General features: G+C 39.0%; 1 non-coding gene across 1 annotated transcript; it reads left to right on the top strand.

The window, feature by feature from the left end:
* The first annotated feature begins 322 nt into the window (after positions 1-322).
* On the top strand, positions 323-429 carry LOC141617515 (small nucleolar RNA R71). The gene has a single exon (XR_012531125.1). It is a non-coding gene; the product is annotated as a small nucleolar RNA R71 (small nucleolar RNA).
* The last annotated feature ends 17,953 nt before the right edge of the window (positions 430-18,382 follow it).

Genomic DNA, 18,382 nt, shown 5'->3' with positions numbered 1-18,382 from the left:
AAGTTCTGTCGCCAAAATGGCGACCATTACCCGTCGCCATTTTGGAGGATATGGAGATGACGTGTATATTTAAAAAGCGACAAATGGCAGTCGCTAAATTGGCGACTAATGATCGCCAATTTTGGCGACAATTTCGGTCGCCCGCTTTAAAAAATTCGATCGCCAAAATTGGCGATTTAACGCTGTCGCCAAAAGCGACCAAACCTTGCTACGAAGTGCGGGCGACGGGCCCTAGTCGCTTTATTCTAAATGGCGACTGTTCTCAGTCGCCTTATATGGTCGCCAATTACCTTATTTGTTGTAGTGTAAGAACCACTCGCTAAGTCCATGGTGAGGACATGAGCGACAAATTCCCTTGAACCGCTCCCAAGCTTCATACAAAGATTCTTCATCCCTTTGCTTAAAACCCATAATTTGAGCTCTTAGAATGTTAGTCTTTTCCGGTGGATAGAACTTTTTGTAGAAAGCTAGAGCCAACTTCTTCCAAGAATCAATTCCGAGAGTAGCCTTATCAAGGCCTTTCAACCATTGTTTCGCGGTGCCAATTAGAGAAAAAGGAAATAAGACCCATCGAATTTGGTCTTGAGTTACACCGGTTTGAGAAATCGCATCACAATAGTCACAAAAGGTTTCCATATGAGAATGAGAGTCTTCACTAGGCATCCCCCCAAATTGGCTTCTTTCGACTAATTGGATAAATGCGGATTTGGCAATAAAATTTCCGGTTAGATGTTGTGGTGTAGGAGTACCATTGGGTAAGTTCTCCTCGGTGGGTACGGAATGTGTTGAAAATTTAGGCATTGTGGGTGGATTTTGTGTTGTATTTTGTGTTGGGTTCTCTTCACCTTCTCTTGCAAAAGGGTTGATGAACTCAATAGTTGGTTGGATATCTACAACCTCATCAATACCTCTCAAATTTCTCCTAGCAAGTCTTCTATTGGTTGTCAAAGTTCTTTCAATTTCACGATCAAAAGATAACAAATCACCTTGTGACCTTCTAGACATGCAAAATATTAAACAACTCGAAAACAATTAGAACAAACCTTGAGGAGTTTTACTTCCCCAAGGCAAAGAAAGACACAACTAATAACAATATAGGAAAATCTAAATCAAGTTAACACCGTCCCCGGCAACGGCGCCATTTTTTGGTCGGACCACTACGTCTTTTCGGTAAGTTGTCGTTAGGAGCACCTAGACTAAAACACAATTTATAACTTCATAAACAACTCTACAATTAGTAAAGAGGCAAGTAAAGGTCGGATCCCAAAGGACGGGAATTGAGATGAGATTTCTATTGCAACTAGTGGTGTCTTAGGAGTGTCACAATTGGGGTTTGATGTAGAAGGTCACTAAACTAAATAGCAATGAAAGTAAACAAGCAAGATGAATTAAAAGGGTTCTAAACAATTGATAAAAAGCACTAGGGTGTCATGGGGTCATAGGGAAATCATGAGAATTGATCATACAAACATGTTCTCAAATTATAAGTAAGCAATTATTGTTGTGATGGATTGAGTTGGGTTATATCTTACAATCCTAGGAAAGTTTGGGTCCCGGAGCCGAATCGATTAGATTGTACAACACCTACAAGTCGACTTAGTCTTCCCTACTCAACAACATGCATGGTCTAATGAGACTCGAGTTGATTTATGTCTTACAAGTCTCTTTGAAAAGATAGGTGATGGGTAAAAAATGCAAGGATTCATAGGCTCACTTTTCATCAAACATAACATGTGCATGAGTTGAGATCATAACAAGCAAGCAAATAAACCATGAAAGCATATTAATTTAAGCATGAATGATTTCCCATGTTGGTTTCCCCTAATTACCCATTAACCCTAGCTAGGTGACTACTCACTCATTATCATGTTGATCATGCTAGCAAGGTTGTCAATCATACCAACAAAGTGAAACATGATGAATAAATGAAAGTAATTAACAATAATTAAAAAGGGATTAAGAGAATTATACCTACAAATGATTCCAATAATAAAGCAAAGAATAAAAGAAGTACTTGATGCTTGATTGAGAGATTGTCAATCTCCCAATAATAACCCAAATAATCTTCAATTACCCAAAATAAAGGATGAACAAAAGAGAGATTAAGGAAATGAAACTTGTATTAAAACTTGATTAATTGTTGATTACAAAACTAAAGAGAGATTTGATTGATATTAACTACACTAAAGATTGCAAAGAAGAACATGCTCTTCCAATTAGACTAATGGGGTATTTACAGTGGGGATTAGGTGTAGGAATTAGGGTTAACTAAGGGCTTAAATGACGATTAAGTCCCTACTTAAGGAAACGCCGGTATTTTTGAAAGGATGGGCATCTTTCTTGAAGCTTGAAGAAACGAAATTTGACTGCCTTGGAATCCGTGCGTCTTAGGTACGGGACGGGCGGATTCGGTGGTCTGGGCCCGGGCGTCTTTGGGAGAAGACGGGCGTCTTCTGGATGCTGCCGCCCGGGCGTCTTGTAAGGAAGACGCACGGATTGTGGCTTGGTGGACGGGCGTCTTCTTGGGAAGACGCACGGATTGTCATGCAGCGTGCTTTCTTCTTCTTTTCTTCCCTTTTCTTCATAAAATCCTTGGGGATTTCCTCGGGGATGCAAGGATCTTTTCTCATCATTGCCCATCTACTATAGTATGTACAAAGGTCTTCTAATCTTGTCTCTCCTTGATGCTTGGTCATTGAATTCAATCAATTTAGCCTCATTTTGCCATGAAAATGCAAGGTTTGCACCCCTTTCCTACCAAGGACACAAAACCTCAAAGAATATGCAAAACAAAGAACTAAAGACAATAAATGACCCAAATATGCTCTAAAAAGCATGGGAACAAGGCTAATTCGGGGACTAAATATGCTCTAACTATGGTCACATCAACATCTTAGCACGAACGGTTTAGCTACTCATGATAGAATTTATAACAACAACGAAATTAACAATTAACGGAATTGGATGCATGATTAAATAAACTTAGCAAATAAGATGCATAAACGAAATAAGGCTTTAGGTACTACTCTATGTAATCCTAATCTATGAATAAATAAAAACAAACTGAAATTAAGGAATCAAAATTACCGAATGAAAGCAGGAAGAAGAATCCGAAAGCACGAACTTTATTAACGAAAATAAAGCTAATTGTATTGAATGTTTAACTAAATTATAATCTATGAAATTTGATGCTAAAAATCAATATTGATTCCTCCAAATTCGATGATCAATCTGAAACATAGGTTCACGTTATATAGGAGTATAGCGTGACTCTTATTCCTAAAAACCTAATTACAATTGGGCTTCTAACTCTCATCTTTAATTTGCGTCAGAGTCGCTGTGTGGTCGATCGACCACTAGGACCAGTCGATCGACCAAGCTTCGCCGTACAGTAACTTCTGATCTGATTTAGGAATCGTGCTCTGGTCGATCGACTAAGGGCAGCAGTCGATCGACTGCTTCAACAGGTACTTTGCTCCAAAAGCCTCGTAAATTTGGCTTTTAGGCCTCGATACGCGCACCAAGTTCGCTTCCCGAGTCTTTACTTCACGTCAGGTCCTATGCCTAGTACTTGGGGACGAATTCGGCTCATTTTCCGCTGCATTCTTCCCATTTCTGCAATATTACACAAAAACACGAAAGTAGACGGAAATGGGGAAAATAGTAGCATGAACTACATAATTGAGCTCTGAAATGCGTGTAAATAGGGTGTAAAACATCATATTTAGGACACGCATCAAACTTCCCCAAACCAAACCCTTGCTTGTCCCCAAGCAAGAACTAGACTCGATCTTAAAGCCTGATGGAACGCGTTCATTCTCAGAGCTAAATGCATACTACAAAGCCTAAACCAGTTTAATGATAAAAATCAACAATCAATTAGTAATATGAATCATGCAAACGAGTTATGCAGTCGATAAAAATTGCTGAACTTTAAACTATAGAGACTTATCATATTGGACTCTCACGGCTCGCTCAAATCACACAAATAAGCATAGGTGATTATATGTAAAGATAGAAAGAAGTAATATTTGTAAAGACTCTCACCTAACTACGACCTATAAAAACATGCCTGCAGTCTAATATGAAAATGATCTCTACAACCGTACATATGCATTCCAACCATAAAAGACCATTGACACATGGCGAGGATACAATTTGGATATGTGAGGCTATGGGTAAGAAGGGGCTAAGACGAATTTGGTAAAAACAAAGTTATAAGCCAAGCTAGTAACTAAGGGAACCAAATTAATAAATCATTCCAACTTCTTGCTCCAGATTAAACGATAACGTGGTGCTAATAGTAAGCACAAATCTCACATTCTCCATACAAACTTAATTCCCCAAATGATATTAATCGCAACATGGGAAAATAAAATCACCAACTAATGAAGATTTGATCATGTGATTTTTTCTTTTCTTTCTCTTTTCTCTTTTTCTTTTTCGCATCTTTCTTTCTACTTCCTTTCTCATCTTTCCAATATCATCTCAATAAGAGCATATGCAACTAAAAATGAAGTAACAATCCCAAAAACTAAAACTACTAGCTTGACAAGGGCAGGCTAAATATAGGATGTAGTTAATAGGACAAAAAGGCTATTTCTGGCAGTGTGAGGCTTATGGGAAAAATGAATAAAGGGGTGGCCTCTTCCACATGTGTCAACATACCACAAACCGAATGCATACAGATATTAAGCAGATTAAGTTCATATTTATGCATATTTATGTAACATGTCTTATAAGGAGAAACTACTCTCATTCCTAAATAAACCGGTCATGAATGTCACCAGTTATAAGGCTCTAAAACCTAGAATATAATGTAGTTTGCCAAAAATCTAAGTCATGTTTCAAGATACAACGAATAAATTAACGAAAACTCATAGATATGCAATAAGACTATACTAATAACATGTTAATGAGCACGGCTTAGGCGTAAACAGATGAAAATGCAATGTCATCATTGAACAACTACCGTTCCGACTCGACCTACATGCTAAAATAAACGTGCAATTTTTTTGAATTTTTTAAATTTTTGAAATTTTTTGGATTTTCTGTATATAAGAGGAAAGTAAACAACAATGCAAGACAAAAATGTAAACGTGAATGCAAAACAGAATGAATGCAACGCAAAACCCTTCCCCAAACCAAATCACACAATGCCCTCATTGTGCAAAATCGTGTGAGAAAATAATCAAGGGAAATGGGAGTTTGCGTTAATATTAACTAAAGAGACATTAAGGAGACATGGGGAACTCACAAGACTTTAAGCGCAGCAAAAGGAAACCTCCCCAAACCAGCGTGAGCTAGGAGGTTTCAGTAGTCAGCAATGCTACCATAAGGTACCTGAAAACACAAAACTACCGCGCATAATTCCGAGAAAACAACTAAGGAACGAGAAATATATGCAAAAGAATAAAAATAGAAGAAAAGGGAATCAGCACGGGAGGTGGTCGATCGACCAAAGGTATTAGTCGATCGACCAGAGCACCTGGGAACAGTGCCTCTGGAGTCCTCCGCATCAGTCGATCGACCAGGGGGTCAGTCGATCGACTGGCATACCTGACGATTCCGCCTCTTTTCTTCGAATTAGCTCAATGAATTGATTTAAGTTGGTCTAATAACCTGCAATTGCACATAAATATAGCGCCCAAAATTGCGCAAACCCAAAATTAACAGTCTATAGTCTAAAAAAAAGTCCTAAGCAAACCAATTAAAGCGAAGTTTCGCGCACACCAAAACCATAAATAGTCTAACAAAAGATAGTAAATAAATTGTTTTAAGATGATTTGATCAACTAATAGTTGATCAAGAATGGCCACGGAATGGCCCACTTGCTCGGCTTCTGGCTACAAGAAGTAGCTTCTACAGTGCTCATTCTCTCAGTTGCACTCCTAACAACTCCAATATCCGCAGAACTCAACGGATCAACACCTCTAACATCTTCCCAATCACTGACCTCGTCTGGCTCGTCAAAATCCAAATCGGACTCCGTCACTTTGACTGGCTCCTCATCCGGCTCCTCATCAGTTGCATAGCTCAGACACCCAGATCGCCTCTCTGCACAATGGGCTCTCTCACAACTGGAGCAACATGCGGCTCTAAATTCCCCAAACCAACTCCCCGCAAGTCAAAATGAAGGATCTTCCTCCAATTTGCTCCCAATCTGGGGCGGAGGTGTTATAGCAGAATTAGGCATAGGGGCAGGCATATCAGGCAACACAACAAAAGATTTAACTACATTGCAAGTTACTGGGTACATACCATTCTTCTTCTTATGGGTCTGGGCAAAAACAATGGACTGTTTTCCTACCTTAAAGGTCAACGTCCCTTAGCCAACATCTATAACTGCACCAGCAGTGTGCAGAAATGGTCTACCCAAAATGATAGGAATGTGAGCATCCTCGGGTATATCTAGCACATCGAAGTCAACTAGGAAAAAGAACTTTCCTATTTGCACAGGAATGTCCTCTAAGACTCCTATAGGCTGGACCGCAGAACCATCAGCCATCTGCACTATCATGTTTGTAATTGCAAACCCAGTCAATCTCAATGTCTTAGCAATACTCAAAGGCATAACACTAATACTGGCTCCTAGGTCACACAATGCCTTCTCAATAGAAAGGGTGCCAATATTACATGGGACTGAAAAACTACCTGGGTCTTCCAGCTTATGAGGTGCAGTATGAGTCAAATAGGAAGATGACTCCTCAGTTAGTGCGACAGATTGCACAGTATCAAGTGACTTCTTTTTAGACAGCAGCTACTTCATAGATTTCATATAGGCAGACACTTGATTAACTAATTCAAAGAAAGGAACTTGCACATTTAAACTGCGAATAACATCTTTAAACTTGTCAAACGATACCTGCTCCTTTGTCGGCACCAATCTCTCTGGATAAGGGGCTGTAAGAAGCAACTTAGCCCTCTCCTCTAGGTCTCTTATACCGGCATCAGTGGACTTAGGATGAAAATCCACTACTTTGTCCTTGTTGTAGCTCGAACCTTCTTCAGAACGTCTTAGGAATGAACCATTAACCATCGTAGGGTCATACTTTGGAAACGGAACTGACCCATCAGCATTTGGATCTAGCCTCAATAATTTTAGAGTCGTCGTACCCCGAAATAAGTAGTCTCTCAAGTTAGCTGGCATTGGAGGACGAAAAGGTTCACAATCAGACGTATCTTAAGTCGATCGACCAGGTGTGTCAGTCGATCGACCAACTGCACTGTTGCTCAATGTTTCTGTTTTGTTACAGACTCGCCACTGTTCACCAGATGCGGTCGATCGACAAGGTGTGTCAGTCGATCGACTGATGCACCTGCTGATCGTCTTTTTCTTGCTACTGTTCATTCCAGCCTTTTGTTACTCGGTTCCGCCTCGTCTTTTTCAGTAACATCTTCGACCATAGTGGGCCTATCAAGGGTAGACCCACTCCTCAAAGTCATCACATTTAGAGCCTCTTTTTTATCCGGCTGCGACGGTAAATGCCCCGGAGCTCTAGTTGCACTTTTGCTTGCCAATTGGGCAATTTGGCTCTCCAACATTTTTGTAGAAGTCTCTCTGGCTAGAGACTCTTTTTGCAGCAAACCCGACAAATTCTGAACCATGTTTTTCAATTCGGAAATATCAGAACTTTGAAATTGCTGCTGTTGAGGCACCTAGGGAGGGTTTTGATACTGCTGCTGCTTATGAGGGGGCACATAGTTTTGCTGCTGCTGCGGTGGTGGACCCGGATTAAGGACATTCTGGTTAGTCCACCTCAAATTGGGGTGGACATTAGAGGGATCGGGATAAGCACCAGTCTGCCTAAAATGTTGAAAGGCAGCACATGTTTCATTCGAACTAGTACGAAACTCCGAAACATGTCCCTCTCCTCCACACCTTTTGCATGTAAAGGGACCGTCTGAAACTGCATTAACTTTATACATCCCACCTTTTTGGGATCCCCCAAAATCTAACTTGTCGAATCTCACAGTAAGGGCCTCTTTTGCAGCTGTAGTAGGAGATTCAGCTGCTCTTCTCCGATTTCCTCTAGAATGCCCATGCTCAGCTTTATGGGTGGCCAAATCTTCAATAATCTTCCACCCCTTAGTCTCTCCACTATTCTCCTGGAATCTGCCATTGGCTGCAGCATCCAGGATAGCCCTCTAATCATCATAAAGCCCATTGTAGAATTGATTACACAGGAACCATTGCTCGAACCCATGGTGCGGAATAGATCGCACCAGTCTCTTGAAACGGACCCATGCCTCATGAAAATCCTCATCAGAACCCTGTTTAAAGCTTGTGATCTGAGCTCTAATCGCATTGGTCTTCGATGCAGAGAAATATTTTTTATAAAATGCTAGGGCCAGCGAATTCCATTCAGTAATCCCATTAGTAGCTCGATCCAAATCTCGGTACCACTCTCTAGCAGCATCACGGAGCGAGACTATGAACATCGTCTCTTTTATCTGGTCCTGGATCACACCTGCTGGTGGGGGTATGGAACAACAGTAGTCAATGAATATCTCCATATGTTTAGCTGCATCTTCATTTGCAGCTCCCCCAAATTGGTTTCTCTCAACCAAGTTAATGTAGGACGGTTTCCCTTCGAATTTTTATCCGTCCCAGCAGGCAACGCGAATCCCTTATAGAGATTTTCAGCTTTTGGCTCGGAGTGACTGGCTATACTTGCTTCTTCGGCCATATCTGGAGATGTAACGGTCTTAGCTGAAGAAGTAGAAATAGGAGATGAAGGTGGATTCTCCTCAAGTAACTCGTTCTCGTAATAACTGGACAGAGTACTCAGCTCTTCCTCTGTCGGCAATACTCTAGATGATCGTCTCAACTCACGCAAAGTCTTCTCGATCTCAGGATCTAACGGTAGTAATTCACCACCCTGTGACCTGCGCATAAGAGAAAACTACAAGTAGAATATGAGAACAGTTGAAGGAACAGATGTCCCTTAAACTAAGAAAAAGACTAAAATAAAAACAACTAAAATTAAACAATTGCCTCCCCGGCAACGACGCCAAAATTTGATACTGTTGTAGAGTATCAAAAATAAAATTTATAATCTAAACCACTACTAAAGATAGTGGCAGTCAGGGTCGAACCACAAGAAGGCAAGCAATTTAAAGTTGTCTAATTTATGTCTAAATTAACAGTTTTTTTTTTTGGGGGGGGGGGGGGGGGGGGGGGGGGGGGAGTTAATTAAAACTAAACTAAAGCAAATAAATGAGGAATTAAATAAAATAGATGAAATCTAATATTAAAAGGATGCTAAGATGGTCGGTTCACTGTAGTTTCGACGACAATATCCTAGGTAAGTCTGAAATAATCACATAAGACTGGAAAATAAGAAGTCCTCTCGGTCCATTCTTAATGGGTAGCATCTTTCGATCTAGCTACGGGTCCCTAAGTATCACTAGTACTGACTCTCGCCCTGAAAAGTGATTCTTAAAGGCCTAAATTTTACCTATCTTTCGATCTCAGTATAATTTAGTCGTTTCAATTGGTAGTCTAATTCCCTCCCCTATCTTTCGATCTAATGGGTCGGTCAATTACTAAGTATTCAACTAGTCGCGTGCACTCGATTTGTCAAATTAAGCAATTTAATCAATTAAAACGGAGCTTATCTTACGTGAGCCGGTCGATCGACCAACGGGCTCAGTCGATCGACCAAGACTCGAATCAGGTCTACGAAATCTACGCCGCCTACACTACAGGTCCCCTAAATCTTAGCACGAAGGGTTTAGCTACTCATGATAGAATTTATAACAACAACGAAATTAAGAATTAACGAAATTGGATGCATGATTAAATAAACTAAGCAAATAAGATGCATAAACCAAATAAGGCTTTGGGTAACTACTCTATGTAATCCTAATCTATGAATGAATAAAAGCAAAATGAAATTAAGGAATCAGAATTACCGAATGAAAGCAGGAAGAAGAATCCGAAAGCACGAACTTTATTAACGAAAATAAAGCTAATTGTATTGAATGTTTAACTAAATTTTAATCTATGAAATTTGATGCTAAAAATCGATATTGATTCCTCCAAATTCGATGATCAATCTGAAACATAGGTTCACGTTATATAGGAGTATAGCGTGACTCTTATTCCTAAAAACCTAATTACAATTGGGCTTCTAACTCTCGTCTTTAATTTGCGCCAGAGTCGCTGTTTGGTCGATCGACCACTAGGATCAGTCGATCGACCAAGCTTCGCTGTACAGTAGCTTCTGATCTGATTTAGGAATCGTGCTCTGGTCGATCGACTAAGGGCATCAGTCGATCGACTGCTTCAACAGATACTTTGCTCCAAAAGCCTCGTAAATTTGTCTTTCAGGCCTCGATACGCGCACCAAGTTCGCTTCCCGAGTCTTTACTTCACGTCAGTTCCTATGCCTAGTACTGGGGGATGGATTCGGCTCATTTTCCGTTGCATTCTTCCTATTTCTGCAATATTACACAAAAACACGAAAGTAGACGAAAATGGGGAAAATAGTAGCATGAACTACATAATTGATCTCTGAAATGCGTGTAAAATAGGGTGTAAAACATCATATTTAGGACACGCATCAACAACAATAAGTGCTTACTATATAATTGAGAACATGTTTATATGATCAACTGCCATGAATCCCCTATGAACCCATGACACCCTAGTGCCTTTAATCAATTGTTTACAACCCCTTTTAATTATCTTGCTTGTTTTCATTGCTTTACTTTTATTTTGTTAATTAGTTTAGACCAATTTCATCTCAACCCAAATTGTGACACCCTAAGACACAACCATTTACGATTGAAAATCCTACATCAATACCCGTCCCTTGGGATCCGACCTTTACTTGCCTCTTTGCTAAGAGTAGTTTGCGAAGTTATAAATATTGTTTTGGTTGGTAACTTTTGACGACGAGTTTTAACCACATCAATATGTGAAATGATTTTTATGTGAGTAGCACTCACCTATCCCTGACTCATGATAGTGTGTCCGCAATCTAATATGTTAGTCATGTTAAATCACAAGTCAAAAAAATCAAATGCAAGTATGTAAAAGAAGCCAAAGGGCAGAAGAAGGCAATTTGTGATGGGTAAGAAAGGGGAACATATGAGTTATGGTATGTGGAGCTAAGTCATGCTAGCAACAACAAAGTGTAAGGCTGCTCAACCCCAAAACTAAACCCAATATTTCAATGCAAATCATAAGAATACTCTCCAAAAATTGATAATAAAACATGAGAGTTTTTTTTTAAATTCAACTTCTTCTTTTTCTCAATTGAATTCATGCTTCTTTTTTTTTTCTTTTCTTTCTTCCATTCTTTTTCACATCTTTTTTTTCTTTCTTTCATAATTTTTTCATATCTTTTCTTTTTCGCATCTTCTTTTTAACTTCTTTCTTTCATAAACCAATTCCGCAAAATAGCAATTCCGGCATAACCAAGCTCACAAAGACTAAAAATTAAGCATATCCCAAATGAGCACCCCAACACCAATGACATAGCTACTAGCTTAACAAGGTAGGCAAGTGTATAATATAGCTAGATGAATTGTAAACATGTGTAAGAAGGGGCTAGAAATGGGCAACAAAGTCAATGTGAATGGCTTCAAATGAAAGCACATTATGAAAGTAATGCTCATAAAAAATGAAATAAAAACCATACTTGTGCATTTTTTATAACACCATAAGGAGACCTACACTCACTTATGTGAGACCGAAAAAAGATGTACCGGTCCAAGGAGGCTCTACCTTACCATTTTGTGGGTTGCTAAAATCAAGATCAAGCCTATTTGGTTCAATTTTCATCTTCCACCTACTATGTTAAGACATCCCCATGAAGCAATTATCCCATAAAATAAGAATGAATCATTAGCTAATAAGCTATCATTAGGATAAGCAATAGGCCATAAACACATTTTTCATGACAAAAGTAGGTTAAATGGAGCATAACAAGCAAAAAGCAACAAAATTTTCTCAAATTTTCAGATTTTCTACAATGCAAGCTATACTAAAATGGAAATGCAATCCCTACCCCCCCCCCCCCAAGCTAAACACAACATTGTCCTCAATGTGCCAACACGTAAAGTATCCAGCTAAACCGTGAAAATGGATCAAAGCACATAAAAAAGTAAGAAAAGAGGTTATATCTAATGGGTTTCGGGAAAAATAACTAAAATGCAGAAGAAAGAACACTTACTAGACTAACTAGCCTCTCCCCCCCCCCCAAGCTAGTATGTATACGGGGAATCTTCCGTTCATCATCAATTCAAGAAAAGGGCTAAAAATTAAAGCCTTTCCTACCTTTTGGTGGTTGACTTTCACCGGATCCCGATGAATTATCTTGTTGACCACTACCACTTAGTTCATCACTTTGTAAAGGAGTGACATACTCAAAAATATTGCTTCCACTACCAAGTTCTCCTCCATAGCTACAATAGCCTCCATAACTACCATATCCACCATAACCCCCTTGGCCACCATTAAAGGCCTTCACTGCATAATCCCTAATCCCAACCACAATAATCCGGGCCGGGAGAATATGTACCTACATTATAACTAGAAGAAGAAGAAGAAGAACGGAACCCACCTGTTGGATATTTCCAGAATGATGGGTGTGGTCCCTCGGGTCGGATAACCCCTTGCCTAGAAAAGTGATCATATATGGGGTGCAAAGCAAGTCTTTGGTCATCACGAATGGCATTCACATTAAGGCTAAGGTCTCTCATCATATCCATCATGTCAATGCTAGAGGTGGAATGGCGAGCTTGAGAGGATTGACCTCTCTCACGTCGCTCAATAGTGGAGGGTGTCTCTTGTCTTAGAGGCAAGTGATACGTAACCGGTTCAAAGGCACCCGCACGATGGGGTTTAGTGTGGACTATGGCTTTTAGTTCGGAAACCTCATCCGGTAGACTTATTGAGTAATTTTTACCAACTTTTCAAATCATATTCGGATGAGAGTTTCTAAAACAATACAAAGATAGAAAATAAGTATAATAAAGTCCATCACCCACCTCCCTTGAGGAAAGCAAAGGTTGTAAGTGTGTGGTTTCTTAGTTAAATTTGCATAAATTATGAGCAATTTTTACGACCAACCCACCAAAGACAAAAGAACTATTGTTTTTGTGACATTGTTTAATCAAGTGAGTGGCAAAGTGGTAAGGGAGATTAATCCCCCAATTTTCATCACCATTAATATTAAGAAATGCACCTAAAATTTCAACCTCCAATTTCCTCACCGAGTGAGGCTCATTTCTACCCAAGAAAGTCCATCCCATAAATCTTTGTTAAATACGCATTTCGGGATGATGAATGAATTGATGCGGGACATGATCCCAATCAACAAATGGGAAATGGCTTGCCTAGTTGTTTTGGGGTTATAAGACTCGGGAGACTCAGTGTGAAAATGCTCATGCTTCAATTGAAAAATTTCAGCAAATTCCCCAAGAAACATCTTATAATCATGATTAAACAATCGGAAACTTACACCATAAATAAAATCCTTCTTTTTAGACTTGTAAAATTCAAAGGAACTCAAGAACTCAAGGGTGAGTTCGGGGAAGGTTTTATAATTCATTGTGTAAGCATTCTTCATGTCAAGATTTTTAAACAAAGCTTTAACTCGTTTTTCAATTCCAATATTCTTCAATGAATCATGATTAATAAATTTAGTGGCCTTCATACCTTTGCCTCTCAAGATGACCCAATTTTCTCATTGCTTTTTACAAGCAAAGGCAACTTGCGGATACATTGGATCATTCCATTCCGGTGTTTATTTTATCTCGACATCCTCCGCAACATGGGATGCTTTCGCTTCACCTCTCCTCCTCTTTGAAGCACCTTGCTTAGTATCTTTCTTAGGAGCCATTTCTGAAATTTTAAGACAAAAATTTAACCTTAAGACAAGATATAATTCATCCAACGCATAATAGAACAAATTAGTGAATTAATTCATCCTATAAACATTGATAGAACACAATTAAACCAATTTCTAGCATAAATAAGTAGCAAATCGATTTCCCCCAAATCGAGTTAGGGTTTGAGAAATTGGATTAAATCGATTGAAATGGATGAAATCAAAGAGAAATGAGGTAGAAACTTACTTGTTGTTGATGAATGATGAACAAACCTTGAGATTTTGATGAAGGAAGTAGGTGTTTGTGTGATTTAAGTGAAGAAAATGAGAGAGAAAGGGAAAGACAATACCGTCGTAGTTGAAGAGAAATTGATAGTTTGTAGCACATTTTCCGTCTTTTAAATAAACGCCAAAAAATTTAGAATCCATGTCCCCGATCGGGGACACCCCACCCTGATCGGGGTTGACCACTTCTAGACGGGTTTGACTCATTTACTCCGTATTTCTTTTCTTGCTCCATTTTTGAAAGTTACGACCCCGAACGGAGTTTCTTGCATGGGGAAGCATGCATATCCCTTTAGAGCCTTCTTCTCTTCTTTATTCACCTATATAAATCAAATTCAAAATACCGTCAAGTCTAGCAATTTAGTCCCAATTATATGAAATCATTAAATTGTTCGGAAATTAAAAACAAAAACAAATAGAAGCTCGGGTTGCCTCCCGAGAAGTGCTGATTTAACATCCCGCACGACATAAGAAGCTTGATTACTCAATCTTTGTCCTTGATCTCACTACCTTCCAAGCTCTCTTTCATAACATCTTTGACATTCTTCATCCACTTCAAGATTTTCCACGAATATCCTCTATTAGCACTCTTAGCATTAGTGCTCTTAGAATCCTTGCCTGCAAAACAATTAACACCAATATCGACCTTCAGCGGATCCATCAGTAAGGATTGAGGTATAGAAGGAGCAATAGAAGAGTCCACAGTGTTAAGTAAATAACTTGACTCTTGTAACATTGGGCTCCTAATGGTATTGTTTTTGTTAAAGGTAACCCGGTCATTGTCCACCTCTAAGGTCAACTTCTCATTTTTTACATCAATTAACGCCCTCGTATTGTGCAAAAATGGCCTACACAAAATAACTGGGATTTATGAGGCCTCGGCCATATCAAGAATAAGGAAGTCAACGGGTATGAAATATTTACCAACTTTGACGGGCACATCTTCTAAACCACCTAAAAGGAGCTTTAAAGAATGGTCCGCCATTTGCAAAGTATTATTAGTGCATTTCAAAGTACCCATGTTAACTTTTTCAAAAATGGAAAGGGGCATGACAGTTACTAGAGCTGATCAAAATCGGGCTTGGGCCGGACACGAGCCGAGTCCAACTGCTAAAAAAGTGTCTAGTGGGCCTTATTTTATATCCCGAGCCCGCTAAACGAGCCAGTTTCCATTGTCCGTACCCGCCCCTTCAAGATATGCGGGCCGGCCCGCGGGCCTGAATAAAATTAAATACTGAAAATAGTGTTTCTATTAAAACACGAGTTTGTTATCCCACTAAAACTTCACAGTTGTCTTTAAAAGCTTACCCTTAAGAAAGTATGCTAATTTTCAAAAGCTAAGTTTGCTAAATTTTGGAAAAAAACACAAGTTTAACAATGTTCTACTATAAATATCAAAAGTTCATTTTTACCTGGTCTTTGTGCAACATTGTTACCGGTTACATACACTCCCGTGTAAATACTTGAAAGGTACTATCAACATACGACAATACCATTAACATGTATATTCTCGGAAAATATTTATACGATAAGTGTAAATAAAGACAATCTCCCATTTATACGTAAGGAATAAGTATTAACTTGTGCACCTAATTGGTTTAGAGTGTACAAATTATAAATGAAATGAGGAGAGAATGATGGAGGATTGAGGGTTTGAGGACTTTTATGAGGTTACTTTTAATAGTGGGTCTAGCGGGCGGCCCATAGGCAATTTTGTTTAGTCCAAGCCCGTCCATTTATTATAGCAGGCTTAGTTTTCTTGTCCGTTACCAGTTTAATTTTTGATTTTTCCTGTCCAACCCCGCTATTTAAGTGGGCTAAACGGGCTGGGCCAAACAGGACAGCCCGCACTTGATCAGCTCTAACAGTTACACTGGCACCTAGGTCGCAAAGGGCCTTATTAATGGTATATGTGCCTATCTTGCAAGGGATAGAATAACTACCGGGGTCCTTAAGTTTCGGAGGAGACTTATTTTGTAAAAGTGCACTACACTCTTTGGTGAAAGCTATGGTCTCAACCTCATTGAAGGATCGCTTCTTTGAGAGGATTTCTTTCATGAATTTTGATTAAGAAGGGAATTGGTGAAACAAGTCAATGAACGGTGCGGTAACATGTAAATTCTTAACAACATCCAAGAACTTACCAAACTTACTCTCTTTCTTGTTCTTTGCTAGGCGGTGGGGAAATGGCACTTCAATCTTAATGGGAGTATCGGGCTCCTTCACCTTAAGAACAGAGATTTCCTCTTCAACATCTTCCATGATAGGCTCTTCACTAACCCCCTTTTTGTCACGTCACAAGCTTGGACTCTTTACTTACCACCTCATCATCCAAAGTCATGGATGGCTCATCATAACTCTTATCACTCCTCAATTGAATGGGATTAGCTGTCTCATGTGGTTGCCTACCTTGGGGTGGTAGTTGACTTGTCTTCCTTTGAGAGCTACAAGAGGCTTGTTAAGCCATTTGATTCTCTAGCATCTTGATAGCGGTACTGTGAGCTTGATCACTTTTTCGGCATTGAGCCAATAACTCGGATTGAGTCTTAACCATTTGAATCACCAAGGCATCATGTTTGTTCCCCCCGTGGTTATTTTGTTGGGCATTTTAGGGTGGTGATCCTTGGTTTGGTTGAAAATTTTGTTGACGTGGCCTTTGTTGTTGGTTTTGATTTTGATAGCCCGGTGGGTAATTAAAATTTTGTTGTGGAGGAACATAGGCATTTTGTTTTTGTGGGAGAGGGTTTAGCACATTGTTGCTTTTATAAGACAAATTCGGGTGAAATTTTGAGTTTCGATTGTAAGTATTGAAAAAAGCACCCTGTGGGAATGAACGTTGTCTAAAACTTTGAAAAGCTTATATGACCCGTATTTATGCACATTTAGTCCCCTAACAAGCCTCGTTCCTATGCTTTCTGATAAGGCTAAAGTCGTATCACCTTAATCAAAATAATTCTATAATACTACTAACTAATAGCTAGTGGCAAGTAGGGTATCGTATCCACACGGAGGCGGTAATAATCAGTTTGCTAAAGTCCAAGTCCGTCTTAAAGTCACATTTCTTGGGGGTTTTGATTGTTCGTTTTCTAAGAACTAATTACAGATTGAGTAAATATTGTGAACAATAATATTAAGAAGTCTAGGGTTTAGGTTCACTAGGTAGTTATTCGGGGGTGAGGCTTAACTTATTGATAAAGCTAATTATGTTGTTTAAGGTTATATGATCGGTCGATTCAATATTCCTTTAGATGTAATTTAACATGCAATCGCAGCCTACATTGATTCTAACCCAGTCGGTGAAATTCTCAATTCGCTATACTAGTCAATCAACCCTTGCCAGTAATTAACTAAATAGATGAAGAACATTAAACTGAACAACAACGAATAAGCAATTTTAACTATCAATTGATTAATTAATTCCCCCTTCTAACAACTTAGATCCCCATTCACCCTAGATAAGAGAATTAGCTACTCATATTAAAGGGAAGAACAACAATAATATTAATGATCAACGTGATTAACAGCATAATAAGATGAACAAAACAATTGAATGAAATATAACTTGAATTAATAATATCAAAAGAAAGATTAATGAAGTACTTTAATTAAAGAGCAATCGATCCGAAGCAAATAATAAATAAACTAAACTAACAGCATTCTAAGAGAGTTTTTAGAGAAGTTCTACGAAACTACGGAAAATAAGACGTAAAATAAACTAGGCTACGATTTAGGTATTTATAATAAAACATAACCTACATAAGGAAGATTGCGGAAAATTCTGAAATCAAGTGGTTCCTCGATCGAGCTTCTATGTACTCGATCGAGTCACTAACTTCCTCGATCGAGCCTTGGCCTAGTTGATCGAGGAACCATCCTGGTTCATCTCCTTTCTTCGTGTTATTTTCTTAACTTCTCTTCCTTCATTCTTATGGATTCTCGTGCCATGCTTCGTGTATTCCATCATGCCACTCCGGGATGCCCAGTTCGTTCCTTTGCTCCTCAAATGCATCATTCCTGCGTTAAACATCAAATAACGGAAGTATCAACGTTCTAACATAAAAGGCATGTAAATAACATAATTTAGCACGAAAAATGTATTAAAAGCAATTAAGGGGAGGCATAAATATGCATATAATTATGACTCAACAAACTCCCCCAAACCATGTTTTTGCTTGTCCTCAAGCAAAGCATCACACAATACGAAAGGGCAATAATACAAATGGTGAATAAACAACCCAGAGCTAATGTTGATG

This window comes from Silene latifolia, chromosome 1, assembly GCF_048544455.1.
Source record: "Silene latifolia isolate original U9 population chromosome 1, ASM4854445v1, whole genome shotgun sequence".
Lineage (NCBI taxonomy): Eukaryota > Viridiplantae > Streptophyta > Magnoliopsida > Caryophyllales > Caryophyllaceae > Silene > Silene latifolia.
Note: the sequence above shows the minus strand (reverse complement) of the source record. Positions and strands in the feature narration are given on the sequence as shown.